This window comes from Haliaeetus albicilla, chromosome 1 (genome assembly GCF_947461875.1).
Source record: "Haliaeetus albicilla chromosome 1, bHalAlb1.1, whole genome shotgun sequence".
NCBI lineage: Eukaryota > Metazoa > Chordata > Aves > Accipitriformes > Accipitridae > Haliaeetus > Haliaeetus albicilla.
The window spans coordinates 49,251,405-49,267,138 of record NC_091483.1 but is presented as its reverse complement, the minus strand read 5'-3'; the positions used below and the strand labels follow the sequence as shown (position 1 = coordinate 49,267,138).

The following is a 15,734-nucleotide window of genomic DNA, read 5'->3' as shown; positions in this document are numbered from 1 at the left end:
AGAAGCATGGCCAGCAGGTTGAGGGAGGTGGTTGTGCCCCTCTACTCTGCTGTCGTGAGACCCCACCTGGAGTACTGTGTTCAGCTCTGGGGCCCCCAATATAAGGAGGACATGGACCTGTTGGAGCAAGTCCAGAGGAGGGCCACGAAGATGATCAGAGGGCTGGAGCACCTCTCCTGTGAGGACAGGCTGAGAGAGTTGGGCTTGTTCAGCCTGGAGAAGAGAAGGCTCTGGGGACACCTTATAGCAACCTTCCAGTACCTAAAGGGGTCCTACAGGAAAGCTAGGGAGGGACTTTTTACAAGGGCATGTAGCAATGGGACAAGCCGTAACAGTTTTAAACTGAAAGAGGGTAGACTTAGATTAGATATTAAGAAAAAAATCCTTTTACTGTGAGGGTGGTGAGGCACTGGAACAGGCTGCCCAGAGAGGTTATGGATGCCCCATCCCTGGAAGTGTTCAAGGCCAGGCTGGATGGGGCTTTGAGCAGCCTGGTCTAGTGGAAGGTGTCCCTGCCCATGGCAGGGATGTTGGAATTAGATGGTCTTTAAGGTCCCTTCCAACCCAAACCATTCTATGAAAACAGATTTTTGGGGAGCATCCTACACCTGGGACTCTGCCTGAAAAACTGAATTACCCCATACTAATGTCTCTGTCTGGCAGGGAACAACTGTTCAAAGAAAAACAACCTGCAACAAGAAGCAAAGCAAACAAGCAACAGCTTGGTGGTTTCTGGTTTGTTTTTTTTCACTGGTTACTGCTGGTACCTCAGACTAGCTCTTTGGTCCTTCTGCTCCAAGCCACACTGGCTGCAATTGCTGGGCTGCCTTCTCCCAAACACTGTATGTGCCGTATTTCTACCAGTGAAGAATGCAGCACAACAACAACCTGCATTTGCACAAGAATCATCGATTTCCTCAAGTCTGATTCATGCTCAGTTTTGTCTTTACAATAGCTGGGCTGGAAAATGCAAAACCACCGACACCTCTAAATAAATAGATGAGTATGTAGCTTAAAATGTTAACTTTGTCTACAGGAAGGTTACGACCAGGGACTGCTGTTAAAATTCCAGCAGGTAAACTCCTTTATCAGCACAAACACTGTTGGTGCTGGGAATGCTTTCAATTTGCACAAGGCCTAATTTAGTCAGTACTATTATCACTGAGGTAAATGTGCCCTTCCTATGCTAAGGTAGCTTAAACCCACCACGTGCATCTCTCCTTACAGCCCTATAACCAAATACTGGAAGATACAATCGAATGTGTGGTTTGTCCTTTCCATTTGCTGGGTAACCCAGTGTGGGATCTGGGACATCACTGAAGCACTGCTTTGTGCCATATACCTGTAAGAACTGCAAGAATTACAAAGTACTGTGCTTTAATAGTCTTTTTTCTATAAAAGCTAGCCTCCTAACACCAACTACTTGATGTAGTCTCACTAATATAAAGAAATTCTGGATGGTTAATGGTGTGAGTGCCTAAGGGGTGAAATGGCATCCTCTTTGCTAACTGCAGAGGGAATGAACGAAGGGACGAGATAGGCCATTGTAGTAAGAATAACAAGTCATTGACACTTCAGGAAAAACTGTAGTGTTAATGTTTTAGTCAAAAAGTAGAGAAGTGTTGATATCCAGGTAAACCAAATATATTCAGATCTGCCAAGTTCGCTGAAATCCTGCCTATGCTATTTAAGCAACAGACTGAAGGAATTTTTTTGAGCTTCCTTGTATACACCCCTATAAATTCATGAAGGAGACCCCGCAGGACTAGGTGGTGCTTTGTCTTTATGGCCAGAGGAAAAGAGACCTGGGGAATTAGAGGCCAGTCAGTTTAATATCTGGGAAGAGACCAGGACAAATCAATTGAAAGCCTCAGATATTCACAGACTCTTCTAGAAAATCATGTATGAAACCAATTTCCCTGCATCTTGATTTCTATTATGATTTTCTTTTAATGCTATGACATGGCAGCTATGTTAGCAGACTAAGAAAAGTCTGTGTCAGTCCACATGAGGTCAAGTTTGTTGCATAGTTGTGCTACATTACAGATAATAGGTAACATAACCAGAGTGTCCGTAAAAAACAGTAGATTCCAGTGCCTACCCTGCAGCAAGACGTGCATTTGCTGTTGAGGCAAAGGCCTCTTAAAACAAGAAAGCCCATAAGACACCAGCAAGCCAAGGAGACCGAGGTATGAGCAGTTCAGAGTAATGTTCTATATCCAAAACTAAGCGAAGGGTCACCCTAGCAGGTTTAATATTGTCACCCGTGCCAAAGCAAAGCATGTTGTCATTCTGCGATGCCTGGTATTTACTAGTTGCTTCTAAATGCTGATGTACAGAACCCCGATGGGAGCACGAGGTGCTTCCTGTGCATTTGAAAAAGCAACACATGAGCCAATGGGAAGCTAGAAACATGAAGTCAGCAGCTCTAGAAGGACCTTAGGTCATTGCTAAGTATATTCCCTTACAGCATTTATAGTTACATGGCGAAACCCAGCCTTTGCTCCTGTTAACAGCAAGCTCCATTGAAGTCAACAGGTCCCACAGTATTGGTAATACAGTTTCTATGTTAGCTTGAAAAGAAAACTGCACAAGAGAGAAGCACTGAAGCAACTGAATGTCCAGTTTGGGTTGATTTTATTATACTGACAAGTATGAGTGCAGGCAGAGACCAGAAACCACTTCTTTAACTGCTCCCACTACACAGCACAGCAGATACTTCCCTTCTCTAGTACCTAACTGGCAAGTTAGCTTAAAGTCAAACTGTATGTGGCTCCAAAGTTGCAAAAGCGTATTGAAAGGGCTAATAATTCAATTTTTAAACATGTTTACACAGCAGAACCCTTTGTTAATCCAACAAATACCAGACCAAGACCTGAATCCACCCACTTCATAGAGCAGGGAACTTGCCAGACCAACATGTAGAAATTGGTACCTCGTCCATACACAGTAATGCAGGGAAGATGAATTTAATAAGACTTTATTCTGCAACTCTACAGGTAACCAACATCATGTTATTTATTTGACTGGATGCAAAAAATGCCATTTTACTTTTATCCTCCCCGCTCTGGCCAGATAGTTAAGTTCCTAAGTCCTAACTAAAAGTTGCCCAATAGATTCTGTTATTCTCATCAATATAGTGAAGTTACATTCCTTTGAAAATTAAAAATATTTTTACATATACCTATGCAGAATATGACAGAGATCCACTGAAAAGGAAACAAAACAATGAATGAATTCCTGCTTGCACTACCCTGAGTTAGATACTATTTAGGCCAAAGAAAGTGATGCTGGTGACATATAGGCTCTCATTCATGTATTTTGTGTCACCTCTGAAACATGAAAAGAATAACAGAAGTTTCTAGGTTAATATGCAGTTACGAAGCCAGGGAAGAGCCTGAACAATCCTGCAGGTACAATTTTTAGCATAATCCTGCTGGTTGGTTACACTGTGCACCTGCACCCAAAATTCCCAGTTCCCGTTTCATTTGCATCCATATGAATCCCATAAATAAAGCATTATAGAATTATGCCTTCTAGTATTTAACTTCTGTTTCCAGAGTCATAGAGAAGGAGCAAAGTTCTGTGTTAACAGACTACTTAATATTACCAGAAAGTAGAAAGCATTCTTAGTATAAAATAGCTCCAATGCCTATAATAACTATCTCATAGCAATTTTTTGAGCAGCCTTTGTACAGCGATGTCACATCTAATTACAGATCGGGTCCACATAGGGTTCCGCTTCAGCAGAATGGCATTACATCACAAGTGACACTGGGGGGGGCAAGGGGGAAATGTTGACTGACAACCAGAAATGCGTTGCTAGGCTTATGCTCAGTACAGATACTCACACCTCAAAAATTTATGTTTCTTGCTGCCAACACAAACTTGGAAGCCGTTATTTCATCACCCACATACATGCATAGCAAAGTAATCCTCCTACATTTTCCATCCATCGAGAAATCAGTAAACCACTTTAAAAAATACCCCAAGAATAATGTAATTATTTATTCTACCAGTGAAGAATTACCAGAGAGTTACACAAAGTGACTCTTGATACTTCCCTCCAAAAAGGAGGGTACACACTTCTCTGTCACAAGCCACTGTTCCCCTTTGCAAGAGAGGGTGGGTCCACTTTGGGTGCCTAGTTCTAGGTCCAACTGATTTGAACAGTAGTTGGCTATTTAAATATCTTAAAGGATCTGGTCCTTTATGACTTTTTTGGCTGTCTTACATTAAAATAAAATGCTTCCATTTTATTTCAAGACTTTCTACAAGTGCCACTTCAGAACCACGGAAACGGACTGTCATGTTAAAATAATAATCAAACCTTCAGTCATTTGCATCAAGGTTTTTTTTTTCTTGACACAGAGTTAAGCATACAACTGAAACCAGCACTACAGACGGGGAACACCAAAGAGACTGAACATGTCGTTCTAAGTGGGTCATCATGCTGCTTCTGTCACTGTGATTTGCTAGATAAACTCCAAGCATGCAGTGACCCAACTCATGCTTCCCTGGGTCAACGCTCCAAACTGTAATGTGAAACATCTACAAATACTGGCTGGCTTAAGACCCGCTAAAGGCTTTTCTTACACTACCACAGATTCATCTGTTATAGATAGGGGTTTTTTTTCACATGTAACTGGAAATATTTGAACAGGTGACAATCAACCCCTCCCTCCTTAAAACCATAAAAGAGAACAAATGAATGTGCCCACTACATCTGAGGTAGTAGAGGGCAAAACTTATATGCCATGGAAGAGTTCTAGGAACTATTTATAGATTTACTTCATCTGCTCCTGCAGCCAACTCTGAGGTACAAGGCACAAAGCAGCACTACACACAATCTGAAGCAGAAAGTATGAAAGCCATATGCAATCAAAACCACAGGGAAACATCTAGGACACACAAAAAAAACCCCCTCTGCTAGCCACCAATCCATACGTATGTGCTGAAGCAAGCAGACTGCTATAGAGGGGTACAAAATTTTTGTACCTACCATTTAAGGAGCTCTAAAGAAGAGTGGTCAGAGAAAGAAACTGGCCCAAACCTACATCAGTCTCAGATAACAATTTCTGATCATCACAGTGTTAATTACAAAACTGCTGGGTTTTAAATCTGCTACAGAAAAGTAACATTTCAGTAGCACACATCACTGATAAATGGTAGCATCCTGAAATTACTGTTTACTATCCAAACCCTCTCCACTTCTTGCAACACACTCTTCCTTTGTTTGTCTATGTCACTGCATGGTCATAAACAGTACAGGCTTTGAGACAAGAATCAACCTTCTGCAGCTTATTTGTACAACACTCATGCTAAGAGGTCCTTGGTCCTTTAAGGTCTTAACCATTGCCTTAATACAGGGGGGAAAAAAAATCACTAGATTAAAATAAATTGTGTCACTTACAGACACATATTCACAGGCACATCCTGTACCTCGGATACAGGAACAGCAGATGTTTCAGAAATATAGGTTAAGTTAGTCTTCCACCTCCCCACCCCCCAAAAAAACCCAAACCAACCCCCCAGTAAAACCCAAAACCAGAGAGGCAGGGTGATTACTGGTGGAGAAAGAGCAATCCATTTGGGACATCAGAGGCAGACAAGACCAGGGAGAGCTGTTTCAGGCCCTGGAAACATTGGCCTGCTTCATGGAGCCATCCTTGCCAACCTCCTTCCTTCACCACACACACCCTGTGCTTCCACAAATTATACCTCCCCAGGAGAGCCTTACAAAAGGCAACTGTTAGAGTCAGACCAGGCTAGGAAGAGAAAAGAGCAGTATCAACAGGGGAAGAAAGAAACTGCTATGGCAAGCTCAGCAGGAGTCGAGCCATTTCTGAAATTCTCCAGGCTCCGTGGGCCTCTGACTGCCCGCCCTGAAGGGCCACCTGTCCTGCTTTTCCCTCCTGTTCTACCGCTTTTCTCTTCCTGTCAGCCCCAGAGGCGAGAGGGCTGCTGAAGGAAAGGCAGCTAGCCGTGGAAGTACGGAACATTTCACAACTGAAACACACTGCAATTCTGGTTTATCCCATTCAAGGTCTTGCGCTCTGGCTCTTGCCATAACGTTATGAGAGGTGTCCCAAAAGCATTACCTGTGGCATCTTGGTCATCATTTACTGAAAATCCAGAACTTCCAAAGACGGAAGGGGTCTCCTGCATCAGGCCATAAAATGGATGCTAGCTAACAGCTCCCACAGCACGTAACTACGGTGTTGGTTAGAGAGTCCCGAGTTTAAACATCCTGACATTCCCTCACCTGAAGAGACTTTGGGAAGTTTTACTTTTAAGCTTTGGCAAGTGCGAAATAGAAATTGCTGAAGTGCAACAGACAGGCAAAAGAAAAACTCAAGCTTCAGGGAGACTCTTTTTGTGTTTCTGAATGTTTTTTTATTTTCAGTTTTTTTGGTGCGGCGGAGGGGGAGAGGGGGTAAGGATTGTAAGCAAGACAGTTTCCAGATCTTTATTTCCAGAGAGATTTTTGTTGGGAGAGGTTTACTCACATTTCAAAGCACTAGCTGTATATACCACGATTTACCCATCTTCACATTGTAGATAGAGGATTATCCTTTGAAAAACTGTGGAGGGATTACACTCAAATTCTGGCCTGCATTTCTGTGGTACTAGAAAACTTCAAGAGCAAAAGTTCCCAACTATGGTATGAATTATAACAACTCCCCACATGCTGGAGTATAGCAATAGTGGATGTATGAATACCAGCTTTAAGTCTGTTTGTGTATATGCATATCTGCCAGTTTTCACATTGACCATTTCAGATCGAGTAATTACACATCAATAAAACTGAGAAGTTTGTCCTAGTTATGTTTCTGCTGGTTTTGTCCCTGATGCAGTTGTATACTTTCTCACAATACAGCCAACTTTTGCAAATGTTTTCTTAAACCTGTGCACTTACTCCTACATTCACTAAACAAAAGCAAGCAAAAAGGTGTGAAATGCAGAATTATATACTTCCATTCAGTGTTTTCTTTTGCTGTTAAGAAACTAATTCATGGCCATGAACAAGCTGACAGTGTCCTCTTAACAAGCAGAAAGAAATCAAAATTGTAACAAGGAAAATACTTAAAGTATAAGCTAAATTTAAGTGTTACGCCCGAGTAACTACAGCGTGCGTCAGGACCCTAGGATCCAGCTTTGTGGCTAGCTACATTCTGAAGCTGCTGATCTCTGGCTCCGAGCCCACCTTATACTTAAAACAGAATACCATATTTGTCTTTCAGCTGTTGCCGTTTGTAATGACCCAATAAACATGGCTAACTCTTCCATAGCAACTGCTGTTAAAATGCTAAACCCAAGCCACAAGGTTAAAGAAAAATAGATATTGAATACAGTACTTCATAGAACACAAGACAACGATTGTGGCCTTACATGTGATCTCATCATTTGTTTGTGTATGAAGTCTCATCTCTTGGGAGATGACAAAACAGATCAAGGTATTGATCTAAAAATTTGACACATGCTTTGGAGAAACCCTGGACTGCTCTGCACTTAGAAAAATCCATGTATTCTTTCAGGTTTAAGGCAGAATAAACTTTTTTTATTGTTATTCCTGCTAAGCTTCCCAGATAGAGGTTTTGGGTCAGTAGACTAACACAAAACAATTGTAAATAGCTATTACTAAAGGTATCTTTCTCTCACACACAGAAATGCGCACAAACACAGAGGCAGCAGTTGACATAAAAACCTGTCAACTTCAGTGATACAGAATAAGCCACCACGGACCACACTCCAAGTCCTTACGGTCTCTTATTGCCTACATGCCTCCAAAAACCTGCAGCAAGCCCAAGGGAAACACCAGGCACACATTCTCAATAGCATTCATGCTGTGGGAGTACAGTTGTGTATAAGCACTTTGCTCTGTTCTGCTAAATCTGAAGAGCCCTATCAAAGAGCACTATTTTACAGCTGAGGATGAAGGTATAGACTAAAAAGAACTGCTTAGAATGAAAACTGACACAAACTTCAGAAGAAGCCCCAGACGGGATGGGCAGCTTTGCCTCCTACCTTATTCTGTCTTCCATAAAGCTACTTTGTAGATAGCAGTAGCATCCCCAGAATTTTGTTAGCTTTTATTTACAACAGAAGGCATTCTCAATAAGTCAAAAGTAGGATAACAATTCTAAAATTATAGACAGGAAAAGAAAAAGAAAAAAATCTGCTTTAAAGATCATCTAGAGGAAGGCTAAAGCTTAGACCAGGAATAAAGTACAAATCACAACCATACAAACATGAGTGTTTTCTTCTTTACCAAGAAATCACTGTTCTTTTCTTGACACTTCAATTCAGATCTTTTTCCAGATATAAACTTTCACTGACAAAAATAAACTAGAAGGGAGAAAACATACACACACACACAAGTGTTTCCATGGGGAGAGACATACTTACACTATACACAGGATCTTGAGCTGACAGTTTTACCACTCCAAGAAGAGTAACCTTTCTCTTATCATCCGGTAAAGGCTAGAAGAAATGTTAATCTCTTCAAAAAGCAGTTTTTCCTAAAGTAGCACTGCTACTACCTCTGCCTGACAGGTTTCTCTAGTCACACAAATGATACTATGAGTCTGTCTTAAAGTCTTGAACTTAGCAAAATTGTCTGAAATTTTTGTCACGTCAAGTGCTGCTGAATAAAATCACCTCCTTCTCCAGTAGCAGCATAGGTAATCTCCACACAAACATTCCTTTTCCTGTAATTTACCTTTTATCTTGATTAGTTAAGGAGTAGAAGAAGGCTAATTCTGCAGGGCTTGTAGTCACTCCACATTAAAAATCACACATTTACAATTACAGCATATTTTCCTATAAACTAACATTGCAGGGACATACCACAGCATTCTGTACCAGTTTTAGTCTCTGAATAGTGTGGATACAGTAATTCACATCCCATGACTGAGACTTGGATAGCAATGACAAAACACATGTCCAAAAAGAAAGGATGCAATCAATGTCTAAGCAAGATGTACACAGCAGAAGCTAACTGGGTCACATCTGAAACACAGTCAGCCAACAGCTTCTAAGGACCTAAAGTTACTGTTATTTTCTGAATTACAAGTTAACATGCCCCCTCAGAAGAACTGATGTTACCTCCACCACTTCCACTGGCCGTTTCCCTAATCCTCATCACGTTGCATCCTCCAGGAGGATGGCCGGATAGCCTCCTCTCTTCTGTGCATTGCCAATACTTGATTTGTATCATGTAACCCGGCACAAGAAAAGATTTATGGTTAGCTACTACTGGCATACCAAAAGCACTCATACATTTAGTTTGGCCTACACAGACACGGCCACCCCTCCCATTTTCAGCCCACGCACCCAGGAAAAGCATAACAATAGTTGATGCTCTACAGTCTCTGCCCTCCCAAGATGTCTAGGGTGGAGAAACTACCCCAAGTACTGCAAAGTGTCTCAGACAAACAGTAATACAGCCACCAAAAAGCACTCCTGCTTCTACCAGGGCCCACAGGCAAGGCAGCAACATCTGCTTGTTAGTGGTATATGGGGCAATAAGCTGTCAGAACACACATTCATGCCTGTTTGTAGCCACTGCCAGAGAAAAGCTCATTTGTAAGAATCGTCACCAGCTATTGGTAATATCTAGTGGTAATGTTCACATTTTACCCCATGGTTTGGAAAGAACACGAGATAAGTCTCTTGATCCCACTTGATCTCTTCACTATTCCTTTAATAAATATGATAAGCTTTTCTCCGGAAAAGACAAGGAGGTTAAAGTTTCCATGTAGTAAAAAAGGATTAAGCAATAGCTAACTGCATACAATCACAGATTAAATCAAGAAATGGGACTAATTATTGTAGAAATACAAAATGAGACTTTGCTTTTATTAGAGGCAATGCTGAGTGTCTGAAGAGTTATGTTAATGGTTCTTGTAGATACGTGTCATTACACACCTAATGAAGTATTTCCACCACTTCCTGAATGCTGCTCTATAATATGTATTATGAAATAGATTTCATAAATCTAACAATTTCTATGCATTATTTGTTCAGGTAATGTTGAATGGCAAGCACTTCAGAGAGTTGTTTAACAGATATATTGTTAAACATATTGTTTAAAATTTTATATTATTTAAAATTATATTGTTTAAAAAATTATGTGTCAGTGTGCTAATTTATGAAGCATACTGGACTTACCTGCTGGCACAGAGCCTTGCTAACTTCATTCCAACTTTACTCTTTTGGAATGAACTTATTCAGTTTCCAGTGCCAAAAACAGGCTTTAACTTTAAACCAAATAAGGCATCAGCTTGCCAAATTTGGAGGTGACGTTCGACTGTAGCTATTAAAGGGAGCAGAACTACTGATGAGTGAATGAGCTGAAAAGAAAAAAAAACTCCTTCCTCACAGTTAGCTTTAACATTCTCCATCAGAACTTATACAGGCTGTCAGAACAGAAGGGCAAACCCTTTTCCATACACAACAGGAAAACACATCCTCTCAGAAAACCTTCAACTCTCAGAAAAGTAATTAAGCATGAAATTTGAGAAGTACAGCAATTAAGCACAAAATGAGAAGTGCTTTGCAACTTAGTTTTTGGCTAGGAACCACAATTAAAACATGAGCTGTCATTACGTCAGGCTCACAAAGAAACCAATAAAGGACAACAAATTTCTTCCCTAGTCACAATAATATCTAACCCCTGTAAAATAGGCAAAGGCACAGTAGAAATACTATGACAGAAGCAACGCTTCATGTAACCAATGCACTAATCACAATCTTAGCAACACAGATGGAAAGTCAATACATGCACATGTCAGTTTGCAAACAAGTTACAGACATGAGTTTTCAAAATGAAGGTGAACAGTACCTTCAATACCTTAATGTGACTTAAGTATCTCATTCCATTCATTATGCTCATTAGATTTTTTGAAATATTAGTCATTATTTTATATATGCCCAACTCCTCCTTTACATTTTTTGAAAATTAAAAGGAAAACAAGAAAATCAGTACACAAATTCCAGATAAGATGAAAACTCAAATGAAAACAAGCACATCTGTAATTAAACAAGTTTGTTTAAAAATAGATTTCAATTTCTACTTCCAACTTACTTAGAAGTTTATGAAACAGTTCTGAAATATACCATTTCAGTAAAAAATTTACTTTCCACTTATTTGCTTGTTAATTGAGATCAGATCCTTAACATAGGCTTTAAAAGGCTCTAAGACTTACTCCCCACTTGCTAAGTAGGAAGCTTCTTGGAGAAGGTGAGAAGGTTCAAGTCTTCAGTTTCTGCAGTATTCTCAGAACAAATTTATCACTCTTGAAAGATTAAGAAAAAAAAAAAAAAAAGACAGAACATTCCTGGCCTCCTGAGCCTGCAGACAGAAAATTTAAGATGCTTATCAGCTGCAGTTTGCTACTCAGAACCCAAACAGCAGGGAAAAGTACGAGAGCTATCATTTTCACATAACAGAAAGTTTAAAATGAGAGGACAGCTGACCCAAATCACTGTTTCGAAACAACTACAAAGCTGGGGTAGGTGGGGAGCTGTTCTAGGAACGTCCTTCTCCACCTCCCACGTACTCCTGCCCTGGAAATGTCTAATGCCTGGAGAGGGGTACAGTACCAGAGCCCCACTCCTCCTCTCTCTGCCAGATGCATGAGAAGAATACCAGAGCTGTTTGTCATACCAGCTAGGAAAAGGAAAGAGGATTTCTCCTTTGCCAGGAAAAACTCAGGGTACTGCTAATTTATCAGACTAACCAAAAGCTGGTATGAAAAGTTCACCAGGATCCAAGTTATTAACCATTCCTGCTCCCTGACTGTGCAATTAGGAAAGGCTTCAAACTGTACAAAAACAGTCATATCTTATTGCTTTGGGAAACTGTTTTAAAATAAGACCGTTTATTATAAGAAGATTTCCCATATACCCATGTATTTTGAAATAGAAAACAGGCTGTGCAGTAGGGAACACTCTGGCCTTTCACCTCTGGAGAACCAGTTTAAGTACATGCTGTTCCACATGTGCAAGTGATTTTCAAGCTTCATTTAGTATCCTAGGCTGTTGCTGTCTGAACTTCACAAACAGTGGCCTAGTCCAGTACAGTTTATCATGACAGAGAGTAAGATCCGAAACAGGACAGGAGGTTTATGGCTTGAAATGCACACTCTGAAGAGGTTTTTTTTTGTTTCTGCCTCTACCAGAGTTTATTCTGGTTCTGCAGCCTGAAGCAGAGCACTCCACGAGTTTACAGAAGGACGAATTGGTTTTAAACATTTGCTACTTATAACTTAGTTTTCAACTCTCAGTCTGCCATATTGTCAGGAAAAGAACATTTCTTTCCATCAAGGCAGGGACATATTGGGAGAGAAAATAGGAAACTGACATCCAGAAATATTCTGACATGAGTTAGGAAGCGTACCTTTCACTAACTCCAGGGGAAAATGATGCCATGCCACCGGCACAGGAGTTTGTCCGAAGCTAGTGAGGTGGTATGGTATGCAGTGACAAATTTGTGCATCATGCTACTACTCTGATGCCTAATTTGTGCTCCCACCCCCCCAAACCTCAAAACTTGAGTGATATGAATAAAGTTGACACAGCTTCCCTCTGGGCCCTGGTTCAGTTAAAGAAAAAAAAAAAAAAAGTGGTTGTACTCTTTCTGATTGCATTAGGTAGAAAGATAACATTTGGCACAAAAATCAAATGAAATACCAATATAAAGAGCAAGATCCTGCTTCAAACATGATGGTTAGTAATACTACAAACAAAGAGACTATATTACAGTTCTGAGGAGGCTACTTTATACATAAATTCATAGCACAGCCATTAAATTCAGAGGATGTATATTTGCAGGTACAAAAAGTTGTAAAACCAATGATCTTGCAGTACAATAACCCAAGAAAAATCTATTAAAAGTAATTGTTTTCTTATATGGAAGCTTCAACAGCACAAGAAAAAAAGAAAACAAAATGTCACACTGCTACACATTTACAAAATTCCATTTTCATAGCTAGAACTATTACGAAAGCCAAGGTGATGAGCAGAGAAAGCTATATGGGTATGTAGTTTGAAATCTGTACTATCATTATCTTAGAAGACTCACCTTACTCAGTTTCATATTGTTTCATTACAATGAATCCTTAATTTCAAGGTTGCTTATTTAGAAGCTGCTCAGTATGCCTAGCAAAGCCTGTCCCAGGACAGCATTCTTATATGTATGATGCCTTAAAACCAGACAGAAGAAAAGAAAATAGCCTTTACTTCACTGATGGGAATATACCTTTATTAAGTGGATAAAAGGCTCTAGCTTCAGTCCAGCTTAGCTCGTCATTTTGGTCTAGTATGAAAAAAACAGAAGTGCTTTAGGGAAGTAAAACAAAAAGTGTACATACTCTGTAAATGGGTGAAGGACTTTCTTAAAAGCAGTCACTGAAAAGAAACTAGGAAACGGCTATGTCACAAGTATCAAGTCAACATTGTCTTTCAAATTTTTTTTTTTTTTTGAGAATTATAGACTTAAAGCTCAACCCATGATACATCAATAAAACAGGATCTAGAAATTGCTGTCCAGAGCAACAGCACCTTGGAGAGCAAGTCACCCTTCCAGTAAACCAGGCAGAAAAAAAAAATCTTTGATCCAGAGCTCAGTCTCATAGAGCCACACAACTTCCACTGAAATTAAGAGCAATCGCCTGCCTAGAAAAAAGTCAAGTCTGCTGTCCCCCTACATGCATCTAACAAGATTAGAAGGGACATATGAGCAGATCTCAGTAATAGTAAAGAGACATGAACAACCTTTACAGACATTTAAGCAATCCCTAGGATTTCTTAAAAAAACAAAAGCAAGCCTGTGTATTAAGATATAAATCAATAACTTACTAACGGGAATTTGGAAGAAACCTCTCAAGTGAACAAGTTATTATACAAGTATAATTTTTGACACTGGAAACTCAGAGCGTGATCATGGGTTTGACCTGATACAGAAATTCTTGTATCTCTGAATCCTTTTCTACTGAAGTGCACTGAAGGATTCACTATTTGAAATTGCCATTACTCAATGAAAAAGAAAACGCAAATTGCACATGAAGGAACTCTTTAAATGAATACATCTAATATGCTATGCATTCCCAGCTGCAAATCAAAAGACATTATGGGATTCAATAGAAAAAAAGAGGGGTAAAAAAGGGTACCAAACATGAGAGTGTTTTCACTCAAAACTGGTATCAGGGAGGAAGAGAAAAGGTAAGAAACTGAAGTACTACTTAGTGATAAATTCTGACCTTGGACACACAATATAATCTGGCAGGATGAACCGCATAGAGCATCAATATATTGAAGGCATATATTGAATCAACCTCAAAACATGTCAGAACATATCAGAGTATATACACTATTCACAGGCAGTGAGAGGACTTTTTTTTTCCCTCAACTTCAAAACATACAAAATATTTGAGCTACCAAGATTAAGACACCCCTGACCTAAACGCCTGCCTTGCATTATTTCTTTAAATGTGCCTATTGTCCTTCACAACACCCCTAATATAAGCTATGCCCCCACAAGCTCACAACAGCTGTCACACTGCAAGCTCTCTGTGATACAGATATGTTTTCTGGTAGTTCACCGTGAAAGAGTTACTACTATTTATTTTATTCCAATCAGGTTGTGAAATATACTCTAATGATAGAGAGGGTCTTTGAAATATTCTGGACAAGAACGCAAATACAAAAACCTATGATGAATGTTACTATCTGCTAGCAAGGCATAAGTAAAGGACAAACACAAGAAAAAAAATTCTGAGGCTAACCTTCAGAGTGCTAAAAAAAACCAAAACCAAAAACAAACAAACAAAAAACCACAAAAACAACACAGACAACCCAAACAAACACCACCAAAACTCTGGATATCTTACTGAGAAGGACTTTAACCATGTATGCATTAGCAGCGGACACAGATAAGGACATTCAATAAGTCAGAGTAAGAGGTGGAAGCCAATTTTCTATTGAAATCTACAGATAAATAAATTATCCATACCAGAAATTATATGAATGCTACGAACCTGCATTTTATTCTTCTCTCTCACTTACTGCCTCTCTCTAGTCCAGAAACTCTAAGCAGGTGACAGCTAGTAAGAAAGGAAAGCGCACAGAGTGAACAAAAGTGGGTAAATCCTCTACCATAAGGAACAAAAAAAGTGAAACAAACAAAAAAAAACCCTACCAAAACAAAAATAAGCCCACAAAACACCCCCAGCAAAACCACAACACAAACACCAACCAGAAACTTTCCTCAAAGCTAGAAAAGTTACAGGCACTGTTGTTACACCAAAATATATATCCTCATCAGTTTTTATTCTTTCCAAGCTCTCACTGACTTGCTGTTGACTCATTTAGGGAGAGAAGAAAAAAAAAAAAACAAAACAGACAAAAACCCCAAAAAACCCCACACACAACACACCACACTGTCTGATGAGAGCTGTAGATACTGTCCTAGAACAGGCCAAACTTTGGGCAAAGAGATGCTTAAAGGACATTACCCACGCCCATATTAACTTTGCTAATATCACATATAAAGAGAAATCTGTAACATCATGATAAGAAAGTGAGTGAACATGTACACCATCACTGCAAAATTCTCTATCTCTTTCTGAACAAAATGTAAGGGATGCAGAAGTCCAAATAAAGCTAATCAAGCTGATGCAAGAAAACCAAAAGGAACACAAAGTATTTATTCAATAACACCAACAACCTAC

At 39.7% G+C, this 15,734-nt stretch overlaps 1 long non-coding RNA gene across 2 annotated transcripts in view; it reads right to left on the bottom strand.

Moving 5' to 3' along the window:
• Positions 1-15,734, bottom strand: part of LOC138686354 (uncharacterized) — a 112,422-nt gene that overhangs the window by 63,235 nt on the left and 33,453 nt on the right. Inside the window, exon 3 of one of the 2 annotated variants that reach the window (XR_011325694.1) lies at positions 15,042-15,107. The exons of the other annotated variant lie outside the window; for it this stretch is intronic. This is a non-coding gene — a long non-coding RNA (uncharacterized lncRNA). The remainder of the gene's footprint in view (positions 1-15,041; positions 15,108-15,734) is intronic. 2 annotated transcript variants of the gene reach the window in all.